The following is a 13,297-nucleotide window of genomic DNA, read 5'->3' as shown; positions in this document are numbered from 1 at the left end:
CTCTGTGGGCAGAGGAGATATCATGGAGCGAGAATGACACATCATCAGCTTGACTACGGAGGGAGTAGAGAGACGACATTAGCAACGTGAATGTCCCACCCACCTGAGGATCTGTCTTTTTCAGCCATCTATTTCTTGCGTTTGAGTTATGCAAAATCCACTTGTCACGTCTTGCTGGATTGATTGCTTTCATTTTACGCCCGCGACTCTTTCATACTCTTGCTTGTGTCTCGTTTTTTCCATTAACGTTCCAACCGCGGACATTTTTGTAATGACCTGTCAAACACAACCCGGTAATGGCTGAAATGGGCTCAATGGAATACATAGGCCTTGTCCAAATTTCTTTATTTTACTTTATTTCAACAGGGTGCCCTGCATTTTACAATTTACACATTCTACAGAATACAAGCGACAGTTAAAATACAAAAATATACAAAATACAATCATAGATATCATCTACATCTCTCAGCTACCAGGTCTTCTATCAATACTCTAAACTGTCTGAGCGGCACCAGAACATCCAATTCCAATGAGATCTGCATATTTTTCCAGCAGTTGGGCACATTAAAACAAAAACTGGATCTACCCAATTCGGTGCAGACCCGAGGAACCTCAATAGTTAACCTGTTTAGGATAGGGGGCAGTATTTTCACTGACGGATAAAAAACGTACCCACTTTAATCTGGTTATTACTCCTGCCCAGAAACTAGAATATGCATATAATTGTTTGATTTGGATAGAAAACACCCTAAAGTTTCTAAAACTGTTTGAATGGTGTCTGTGAGTATAACAGAACTCATATGGCAGGCCAAAACCTGAGAAAATTGCATACAGGAAGTGCCCTCTCTGACCATTTCTTGGCCTTCTATAGCCTCTTTATGGAAAATAGAGGATCTCTGCTGTAACGTGACATTTTCTAAGGCTCTCATAGGCTCTCAGAAGGTGCCAGAACGGGGAATGATGACTGCAGTCCCTGGCTGAAAAACAGTAGCGCATTTGGATAGTGGTCGATCTGAGAACAATGAAACGGGTGCGCGCGTGCACGTGAAGAGTCCATTTTACATTTTCAGTCTTTGAACGAAAACGACGTCTCCCGGTCGGAATATTAGCGCTATTTTACAAGAAAAATCGCATAAAAATTGATTTTAAACAGCGTTTGACATGCTTCGAAGTACGGTAATGGAATATTTGGACATTTTTTGTCACGATAGGCGCCGGCGCGTCACCCTTCGGATAGTGTCTTGAACGCAAGAACAAAACGCCGCTATTTGGATATAACTATGGATTATTTGGAACAAAAACAACATTGGTGTCGAAGTAGAAGTCCTGGGAGTGCATTCTGACGAAGAACAGCAAAGGTAATCCAATTTTTCTTATAGTAAATCTGAGTTTGGTGAGTGCCAAACTTGGTGGGTGTCAAAATAGCTAGCCTGTGATGGCCGGGCTATCTACTCAGAATATTGCAAAATGTGCTTTCACCGAAAAGCCATTTTAAAATCTGACACCGCGATTGCATAAAGGAGTTCTGTATCTATAATTCTTAAAATAATTGGTATGTTTTTTGTGAACGTTTATCGTGAGTAATTTAGTCAATTCACCGGAAGTGTTCGGTGGGTATGCTAGTTCTGAATGTCACATGCTAATGTAAAAAGCTGGTTTTTGATATAAATATGAACTTGATTGAACAAAACATGCATGTATTGTATAACATAATGTCCTAGGAGTGTCATCTGATGAAGATCATCAAAGGTTAGTGCTGCATTTAGCTGTGGTTTTGGTTTTTGTGACATTATATGCTAGCTTGAAAAATGGGTGTGTGATTATTTCTGGCAGGGTACTCTCCTGACATAATCTAATGTTTTGCTTTCGTTGTAAAGCCTTTTTGAAATCGGACAATGTGGTTAGATAAAGGAGTCTTGTCTTTAAAATGGTGTAAAATAGTCATATGTTTGAAAAATTGAAGTTTTAGGATTTTTGAGGAATTTGTAATTCGCGCCACGCCCTATCATTGGATATTGGAGCGGTGTTCCGCTAGCGGAACATCTTGATGTAAGAGGTTAACCAACCCTGCAAACATGGTTTGTAACTCATGTATTCATACTTCAACAACAAAGTGAGATAGGTTGGAAGCTTGTGCAGTAGAGCTTTGTGAATAAAGAGGAAGTAATGAAGTGGCCTACGTGAATTTATAATGAGGACCAGCTAACCTTTTGATACAGGATGCAGTGATGCGTATTAAAACTGTCACCAGTGATAAAGTGAAGGGTGTTATAGTAGACGGCATCCAAAGGTTTAAGAGTAGTGGCTGCTGCAATCCGATAAATGGAATCACCATAGACAAGAACTGGTAGGAAGGTTGACTGTACGATCTGCTTCCTGCTATTTAGGGAGAGGCAAAATCTATTTCTAAAAAAGAAGCCCACTTTAAATCTTAGCTTTTTAACTAGCTCATCTGTATGTTTTTTAAACATTAGGTCTTGTCAATCCAAATGCCTAGATATTTTTAGTCGGGAATCTGATCAATGGGAGAACCATCCAATGAATAAATATGTAGTCAATCTGAAACGTCCTTTTGAGAACTATGGAGAACAACGTGTATTTAGTCTTGCCTGCATTATGTACAAGTGTCACACCTGCTCCCGCTCTCCCTCTCTGGCGCTTGAGGGTGCCAGGCTGCCCTTCATTACGCATACCTGTCACCATCATTAAGCGCTGTAGCGCTCACCTGGACTCCTTCCCTTTGTTGATTGCCTCGTCTATAACTGTCTGCTCCCCCGTTTGTTCCCTGTGTCAACATTGATGTAGTTGTGTGTTCATGTCCAGACGCTGTCCTGTCCTGTTCCATGTCCGTTGCTATTAAATGTTCACTCCCTGTACCTGCTTCTTGTCTACCAACAAGTCTTAAAATCAATTTTTATGCGATTTTTCTCGTAAAATAGCGATAATATTCCAACCGGGCGACGACGTATTCGTTCAAAGAGAGAAAGAAAAACATGGAGTCGTCACATGCACGCGCGCACCAGTGTCATTGTTCTCAGAAGAACCACTCTCCAAAACCGCTGCTGTTTTTCGCCCAGAGACTGCAGAGCTATCATTCCACGTTCTGGCACCTTCCTAGAGCCAATGAAAGCCTTAGAAAATGTCACGTTATAGCACAGAGGCTGTATTTCCGATAAAGAGGCTAAAGAAGTACAAGAAATGGTCAGACAAGGCACTTCCCATATAGAATCTTCTCAGGTTTTGGCCTGCCATATGAGTTCTGTTATACTCACAGACACCATTCAAACAGTTTTAGAAACTTTAGAATGTTTTCTATCCAAATCTACTAATTATATGCATATTCCCTTTACTGGGCAGGAGTAGTAACCAGATTAAATTGGGTACGTTTTTTATCCGGCTGTGAAAATACTGTCCCCTATCCCAAACAGGTTAAAACCTGTTAGGGACAGATGTTCCGCTAGCGGAACGCCTCACCAATATCCAATGGTATAGAGTGGCGCGAAATACAAATACCTCAAAAATGCAAAAACTTCAATTTTTCAAACATATGACTATTTTACACCATTATAAAGACAAGACTCTCCTTTATCTAACCACATTGTCCGATTTCAAAAAGGCTTTACAACGAAAGCAAAACATTAGATTATGTCAGGAGAGTACCCAGCCAGAAATAATCACACACACATTTTTCAAGCTATCATACATGTCACAAAAACCAAAACCACAGCTAAATGCAGCACTAACCTTTGATCTTCATCAGATGACACTCCTAGGACATTATGTTATACAATACATGCATGTTTTGTTCAATCAAGTTCATATTTATATCAAAAACCTGCTTTTTACATTAGCATGTTTTGTTCAGAACTAGCATACCCACCGAAAACTTCCGGTGAATTTACTAAATTACTCACGATAAACGTTGACAAAAAACATAACAATTATTTTAAGAATTATAGATACAGAACTCCTTTATGCAATCGCGGTGTCAGATTTTAAAATAGCTTTTCGGTGAAAGCCCATTTTGCAATATTCTGAGTAGATAGCCCGGCCATCATGGCTAGCTATTTTGACACCCACCAAGTTTGGCACTCACCAAACTCAGATTTACTATAAGAAAAATTGGATTACCTTTGCTGTTCTTCGTCAGAATGCACTCCCAGGACTTCTACTTCAACAACAAATGTTGTTTTGGTTCAAAATAATCCATAGTTATATCCAAATAGCTCCGTTTTGGTTGTGCGTTCAGGTAACTATCTGTCCATATTAAACCAACCAGAGCTTTTTGTAAGGTAATAAGGTCAGATTGCAGCTCTAACTGCATCCTTTGACTCTTTATGTCTCCTATCCTCCCGGCCGGCTCGGTCCTCCCCTCCTGCTCCGTGGCTTGACGACTCATTGCGAGCTCACAGAACAGGGCTCCGAGCAGCCGAGCGGAAATGGAGGAAAACTAGCCTCCCTGCGAACCTGGAATCTTTTCATTCCCTCCTCTCTACCATTTCCTTCTCTGTTTCTGCTGCTAAAGCCACTTTCTACCACTCTAACTTCCAAGCATCTGTCTCTAACCCTAGGAAGCTCTTTTCCACCTTCTCCTCCCTCCTGAATCCTCCTCCCTCTCCCCCCCCCCTCCCTCTCTGCGGATGACTTCGTCAACCATTTTGAAAAGATGGTCGACGACATCCAATCCTCCTTTGTTAAGTCAAACGACACCGCTGGTCCTGCTCACATTGCCCTACCCTATGCTTTGACCTCTTTCTCCCCTCTCTCTCCAGATGAAATCTTGCGTCTTGTGACGGCCGGCCGCCCAACAACCTGCTCGCTTGACCCTATCCCCTCCTCTCTTCTCCAGACCATTTCCGGAGACCTTCTCCCTTACCTCACCTCGCTCATCAACTCATCCTTGACCGCTGGCTACGTCCCTTCCGTCTTCAAGAGAGCGAGAGTTGCACCCCTTCTGAAAAAACCTACACTCGATCCCTCCGATGTCAACAACTACAGACCAGTATCCCTTCTTTCTTTTCTCTCAAACTCTTGAACGTGCCGTCCTTGGCCAGCTCTCCTGCTATCTCTCTCAGAATGACCTTCTTGATCCAAATCAGTCAGGTTTCAAGGCTGGTCATTCAACTGAGACTGCTCTTCTCTGTGTCACGGAGGCTCTCTGCACTGCTAAAGCTAACTCTCTCTCCTCTGCTCTCATCCTTCTAGACCTATCTGCTGCCTTTGATACTGTGAACCATCAGATCCTCCTCTCCACCCTCTACGAGTTGGGTATCTTCGGTGCGGCTCACTCTTGGATTGCGTCCTACCTGACAGGTCACTCCTACCAGGTGGCGTGGCGAGAATCCGTCTCCGCACCACGCGCTCTCACCACTGGTGTCCCCCAGGGCTCAGATCTAGGCCCTCTCCTATTCTCGCTATACACCAAGTCACTTGGCTCTGTCACATCCTCACATGGTCTCTCCTATCATTGCTACGCAGACGACACACAATTAATCTTCTCCTTTCCCCCTTCTATTAACCAGGTGGCGAATCGCATCTCTGCATGTCTGGCAGACATATCAGTGTGGATGACGGATCACCACCTCAAGCTGAACCTCGGCAAGACGGAGCTACTCTTCCTCCCGGGGAAGGACTGCCCTTTCCATGATCTAGCCATCACGGTGGACAACTCCATTGTGTCCTCCTCCCAGAGTGCTAAGAGCCTCGGCGTGACCCTGGACAACACCCTGTCGTTCTCCGCTAACATCAAGGCGGTGACCCGATCCTGTAGGTTCATGCTATACAACATTCGCAGAGTACAACCCTGCCTTACACAGGAAGCGGCGCTGGTCCTAATCCAGGCACTTGTCATCTCCCGTCTGGATTACTGCAACTCCCTGTTGGCGGGGCTCCCTGCCTGTGCCATTAAACCCCTACAACTCATCCAGAACGCTGCAGCCCGTCTGGTGTTCAACCTTCCCAAGTTCTCTCACGTCACCCCGCTCCTCCGCACACTCCACTGGCTTCCAGTTGAAGCTCACATCTGCTACAAGACCATGGTGCTTGCCTACGGACCTGTGAGGGGAACGGCACCTCCGTACCTTCAGGCTCTGATCAGGCCCTACACCCAAACAAGGGCACTGCGTTCATCCACCTCTGGCCTGCTGGCCCCCCTACCTCTGCGGAAGCACAGTTCCCGCTCAGCCCAGTCAAAACTGTTCGCTGCTCTGGCACCCCAATGGTGGAACAAGCTCCCTCACGACGCCAGGACAGCGGAGTCAATCACCACCTTCCGGAGACACCTGAAACCCCACCTCTTTAAGGAATACCTGGGATAGGATAAAGTAATCCTTCTAACCCACCCCCCCCCCCAAAAAAAATCATAAATAAATAAGATATATAGATGTACTATTGTAAAGTGGTTGTTCCACTGGATATCATAAGGTGAATGCACCAATTTGTAAGTCGCTCTGGATAAGAGCGTCTGCTAAATGACGTAAATGTAAATGTAAAATGTCTAACATAGCCTGGTAAACAGTTGGGGCAATGATATACATAAGTGTTGTTTGTAAACAGATTAATATTACAAGTTTTAGCAAATAGACCAATATTATTGATATAAGTTGTAAAGAGAGCAGGTCCCAGTACCGACCCCTGCGGTACACTTTTTGTAATATCCAGGCAACTAGACGTAACTCCATCAGAGATCACACATTGACTCCTGTCTGACAGATCATTTTCAAACCACTTGCAAGAAGCCTGATCCAGGCCAATATCAGTCAACTTTTGAATGTGAGGGTCAATTGTATCAAAGGCCTTGGAAAGGTCTACAAATAAGGCAGCACAATTATTTTTATGATCCAAGCAATTTAACACATCATCTAAAGCAAGTGTAGCAGCTGAAACTGTGCTATGTCCAGGTCTAAAACCAGATTGGTGTACATTACAAATAGAGTGAGAAGTAAAACAATTCCTAACTAGTCAGGTAAAGTTAGTCATGGATTCTAAAACTTTGTAAATGCAAGATCATTTTGAAATTGGATGGTAGTTATCTAAGTCAGAAGGATCAGCAGTATGACGATAATTTATGATTGGGATTACGTAAGCGGGATTTGGTGTTGATAAATCAATGTCTCAGCACAACCTTGAAATGCGAGGACAGGGTCCAGACACCAAGATCATTTGGATGGACCCCATCCTTTCTGTAGAACATCTTCTGTTTCCAAAAGGTGTCAACAGAGCTACAGTAGACTCATAGCCAGTATTGTAGTGCCAGCAACCTGCTGAATCTTTTGCTGCCATGACTCAGATAATTGGATGTTTATTGGAGTCTTTCAGAGTTCCAATCAGTTCTATAAAATCCAGTTTCAGACATTCCGAGCTAGCCATCCTAATGTAATTAAATCCCAAATGGATTATGACAGCGACAGCCCCCATGTTCTGGCGTAAAATGGTAGGAAGCAGCCTAGTAATGTCCTATTCCCGAGCCCCAGAATAACAAAATGTTTTTGCCTCGGGAACCGAGATGTTTCTCACCATAGAGCTGCCGATTATAACGTAAAAACCATTGTGGCTGACTGAGGAGCCAGTGTGTCAGACACCCTCGCGGTCCGGTGATCCGAGTCCAAGGAAGAATCCGATGCAGAATCCCCCTGGGAAGGAGTCAGGATAGCTGGAACATCCAAAGCCAGGATGGCAAAACTGTTCAACAACTGGATTTGGGTCAGCCTTCCCAATGCCAAAGAAGCCCCACTCACCACAGGCTGCTTCCCTCCATTAGCTCTACGGCTGGTGGCGCGCTTCCGTGGTGGGGCAGTAGGAATGGTGACATTATTATTCACTAAATCATTCACTGCCCTTGACCAGCACAAAAACATCCTGTGGCGTTCTGCATTAGCATCGAGCAGCCCCCGTGATATGCAACTTTTCAGGGAAGTTAGGAACAAATATTCACAGGCAGTTAGGAAAGCTAAGGCTAGCTTTTTCAAACAGAAATTTGCATCCTGTAGCACAAACTCAAAGTTCTGGGACACTGTAAAGTCCATGGAGAATAAGAGCACCTCCTCCCCACTGCACTGAGGCTAGGAAACACTGATAAATCCACAATAATTGAGAATTTCAATAAGAATTTACGGCTGGCCATGCTTTCCACCTGGCTACCCCTACCCCGGTCAACAGCCCTGCGCTCCCCACACAGCAACTCGCCCAAACCTCCCCCACTTCTCCTTCACCCAAATCCAGATAGCTGATGTTCTGAAAGAGCTGCAAAATCTGAACCCCTACAAATCAGCCGGGCTAGACAATCTGGACCCTCTCTTTCTAAAATTATCTGCCGAAATTGTTGCAACCCCTATTACCAGCCTGTTCAACCTCTCTTTCGTATCGTCTGAGATTCCCAAAGATTGGAAAGCTGCCGCGGTCATCCCCCTCTTCAAAGGGGGAGACACTCTAGACCCAAACTGCTACAGACCCATATCTATCTTACCCTGCCTTTCTAAGGTCTTTGAAAGCCAAGTTAACAAACAGATTATCAACCATTTCAAATCTCACCGTACCTTCTCCACTATGCAATCTGGTTTCAGAGCTGGTCATGGGTGCACCTCAGCCACGCTCAAGTTCCTAAACGATATCATAACCACCATCGATAAGAGACAATACTGTGCAGCCGTATTCATCGACCTGGCTAAGGCTTTCGACTCTGTCAATCACCACATTCTTATTGGCAGACTCAACAGCCTTGGTTTCTCAAATGATTGCCTCGCCTGGTTCACCAACTACTTCTCCGATAGAGTTCAATATGTCAAATCGGAGGGCCTGTTGTCCAGACCTCTGGCAGTCTCTATAGGGGTGCCACAGGGTTCAATTCTCAGGCAGACTCTCTTCTTTGTATACATCAATGATGTTGTTCTCGCTGCTGGTGATTCTTTGATCCACCTCTACGCAGACGACACCATTCTGTATACCTCTGGACCTTCTTTGGACACTGTGTTAACTAACCTACAGATGAGCTTCAATGCCATACTACTCTCCTTCTGTGGCCTCCAACTGCTCTTAAATGCAAGTAAAACTAAATGCATGCTCTTCAACCAATTGCTGCCCGCACCTGCCCGCCTGTCCAGCATCACTGCTCTGGACGGTTCTGACTTAGAATATGTGGACAACTACAAATACCTAGGTGTCTGGTTAGACTGTAAACTCTCCTTCCAGACTCACCTTAAACATGTCCAATCCAAAATTAAATCTAGAATCGGCTCCCTATATCGCAACAAAGCATCCTTCACTCATGCTGCCAAACATACCCTCGTAAAACTGACCATCCTAACAATCCTCGACTTCGGAGATGTCATTTACAAAATAGCCTCCAACACTCTATTCAGCAAATTGGATGCAGTCTATCACAGTGCCATCCGTTTTGTCACCAAAGCCACATATACTACCCACCACTGCAACCTGTATGCTCTTGTTGGCTGGCCCTCGCTTCATACTCATCACCAAACCCACTGGCTCCAGGTCATCTACAAGTCTCTGCTAGGTATAGCCCCGCCTTATCTCAGCTCACTCGTCACTATAGCAGCACCCACCTGTAGCACACGCTCCAGCCGGTATATCTCACTGGTCTCCCCCAAAGCCAATTCTTCCTTTGGCCGCCTCTCCTTCCAGTTCTCTGCTGCCAATGCCTGGAACGAACTGCAAACATCTCTGAAGCTGGAGACTCTTACCTCCCTCACTAGCTTTAAGCACCAGCTGTCAGAGCAGATCACTGCACTTGTACATAGCTCATCTGTAAATAGCCCATCCAATCTACCTCATCCCCATACTATATTTATTTAGTTATCTTGCTCCTTTGCACCCCAGTATCTCTACTTGCACATTAATCTTCTGCACATCTACCATTCCAGTGTTTAATTGCTATATTGTAATTCCTTTGCCACCATGGCCTATTTATTGCCTTACCTCTCTTATCCTACATCATTTGCACATGCTGTATGTAGATTTTTGTACTGTATTATTGATTGTATGTTTGTTTATTCCATGTGTAACTCTGTGTTGTTTTATGTGTCGAGCTGCTTTGCTTTATCTTGACCAGGTTGCAGTTGCAAATGAGAACTTGTTCTCAACTAGCCTACCTGGTTAAATAAGGGTGAAATAAAATAAATACAATTAAAATGAATCCATCAGAAGCGATGGTCCTGCTCCATTTTTTAGTAAAGTGGGAGACTTCTTCTGGGAGGGGTCCCTGGAAGGCATTGGCCATTCAGTCAATGAGTGTTGACATGGCGGTGATACTCTCAGCACATCGGAATGGTGTCCAGTCTGGGGAGTAGACAAGGAGAAGGTAGTGCTTTCCCCAGTAGATTGTGTAAATTCTTAATGTGTTTGCTAAGAGTAGACACTTCTTCTCTATAGTTCTCTGCGAGTAACCAATTGTGGCATTGGAACTCCGGTTGGTCCACATTGTCCTGGCAGAGAGCGTAGTAAATACAGCTCCTGCAGCGCACAAATATTTCTCCTTCCAGTCAAAGAGTGGGTGTTTCTCAGGGTCAGTGAATACCCATACTCGTGTCCTAAATAGTATCCCGTTTGAGTATGAGAAAAATGTATGTTTTTAAAAGTATGCAGCATTTCCAAAATTTAGTATACTTGAAATGCCCGCGTGTCATACTCATTTTGGCTTTGACCACAGCTGATCAATTAGATATGGGGATGCGCTATCGAAATCAACGAATATTTGGAAACAACGCAATTACACATGATGTATTCTCAGTATGCGAAAATAGAATGTTTAATAGTATGCAACATTTCGAAAATCGAGTGTGGTTTAAATGCCAGGATGTCATACTCATTCCAGCTCTTCATCTAGTAGAATTAGATGCACACTTTTCCACAATGCATTGGAAGAGGTGGGCTGTGAGTGATGGGCCCTAGTTCTCTTCAAGTAGCCAACAACAAACTAGGCTACTTAATTGGGATGATGCCTGAAGCTTCTGTGTTGGTGTTCAAATGTAGGCTAAGTAATTTTTGTTCTCCTTAAAATGATCACAAGTATTGCATTGTAGGCCACATCTTTGAGAATGTAAGTGTTTTTTATTTAATTTTTACCCAAAGTGGATTTCTGTTTTCTCACTGAAAAGTGTTTATTGTTCTCTTCATCAGAGCTTTTAGTCTTGTCCGTCTATGGCAAACAGAAAGTGTATTTATTTAAAATCTATGAATTATTTTAGATAAATGGCTATAAATCTTCAGTGGATATAAAAAGTCCACAAAAACCTGGCTTTTTAACAGGGGTGTGTAATGTAAAAGAATGAGACAAAGATAAATCATGTCAGAACTTTTTCTACTGTTAATGTGACCTATAATGTGAACAATTCAATTGAAAAACAAACTGAAATCTTCAGGGGGGAAAATGAAAAATAAAAACCTTACAATAACCGGGTTGCATAAGTGTGCACACCCTCTTATAACTGGGGATGTGGCTGTGTTCAGAATTAACCAATCACATTCAAACTCATGTTAAATAGAAGTCATTACACACCTGCCATCATTTAAAGTGACTGTGATTAATCACAAATAAAGTTCAGCTGTTCTAGAAGGATTTTCCTGACATTTTCTTAGTTGCATCTCAGAGCAAAAGCCATGGTCTGCAGAGAGCTTCCAAAGTATCAGAGGGATCTCATTGTTGAAAGATATCAGTCAGCAGAAGGGTACAAAAGAATTTCCAAAGCATTACATATACCATGGAACACAGTGAAGACAGTCATCATCAAGTGGAGAAAATATGGCACCACAGAGACATTACCAAGAACTGGACGTCCCTCCAAAATTTATGAAAAGACGAGAAGAAAACTGGTCAGGGAGGCTTCCAAGAGGCCTACAGCAACATTAAAGGAACTGCAGGAATTTCTGGCAAGTACTGGCTGTGTGCTACATGTGACAACAATCTCCCGTATTCTTCATATGAATGGGCAATGGGGTAGGGTGGCAAGACGGAAGCCTTTTCTTACAATAAAAAAACATCCAATCCCGGCTGAAGTTTGCAAAAACAAACATCAAGTCCCCCAAAAGCACGTGGGAAAATGTGTTATGGTCTGATGAAACCAAGGTTGAACTTTTTGGCCATAATTCCAAAAGGTATGTTTGGCGCAAAAACAACACTGCACATCACCCAAAAAACACCATACCCACAGTGAAGCATGGTGGTGGCAGCATCATGCTTTGGGGCTGTTTTTCTTCAGCTGGAACCGGGGCCTTAGTCAGGGTGGAGGGAATTATGAACAGTTCCAAATACCAGGCAATTTTGGCACAAAACCTTCAGGCGTCCGTTAGAAAGCTGAAGAGGAAGTTCACCTTTCAACACGACAACGACCCAAAGCACACATCCAAATCCACGAAAGCATGGCTTCACCAGAAGAAGATTAACGTTTTGGAATGGCCCAGCCAGAGCCCAGACCTGAATCCAATTGAACATCTCTGGGGTGATCTGAAGAGGGCTGTGCACAGGAGATGTCCTCGCAATCTGACAGATTTGGAGCGCTTTTGCAAAGAAGAGTGGGCAAATATTGCCACATCAAGATGTGCCATGCTAATAGACTCCTACCCAAAAAGACTGAGTGCTGTAATAAAATCAAAAGGTGCTTCAACAAAGTATTAGTTTAAGGGTGTTCACACTTATGCAACCAGGTTGTGAGTTTTTTATTTTTCCCTTTCAAAGATTTCAGTTTGCTTTTCAATTGAATTGTTAACGTTATAGGTCACATTAAAGGTGGAAAAAGTTCTGACATGATTTATCTTTGTCTCATTATTTTACATCACAAAAACCTGGCATTTTAACAGGGGTGTGTAGACTTTTAAATCCACTGTATGTCAGTGGCTGCGATGTATAGTTCAGCCAGGAGTTGATGGACAGTCGGAAAAGTGAATGAAATGGTAGGCGGGACATCCCAGCTTCAAGTGGTTTCAGATTTCACATCTTATGTCACACGGGCTCAGAAATAACACTGCGTCCATGGGAACCAGGGCTATTGCTCAATTCAAAACATTTCGATCTATAAACGAAAATGTCAGCTGGAACTGGTACCAGAACCACGCAGGTCCCCTAAATAGGGGACCTTACATCTAAGTTAATATGAGATGAAAGGAGAGTTCCTAACGAGTTCAGGAAGCCGAGCTAGAGCTCTGTGAGACTTTCACATTAACGGGGGAAGATGTTTTGACCAAGAGAGACCTTTAGAAAATATGCACATTTTCTCTAATACTAAAGATACAAATATGTATTTTACAGTTATAAGGAAGGTGAAATCTTATAGTTAATCATTTTATA

The sequence above is a fragment of the Salmo salar genome, chromosome 10, assembly GCF_965601325.2.
Source record: "Salmo salar chromosome 10, fSalSal1, whole genome shotgun sequence".
Lineage (NCBI taxonomy): Eukaryota > Metazoa > Chordata > Actinopteri > Salmoniformes > Salmonidae > Salmo > Salmo salar.
Note: the sequence above shows the minus strand (reverse complement) of the source record.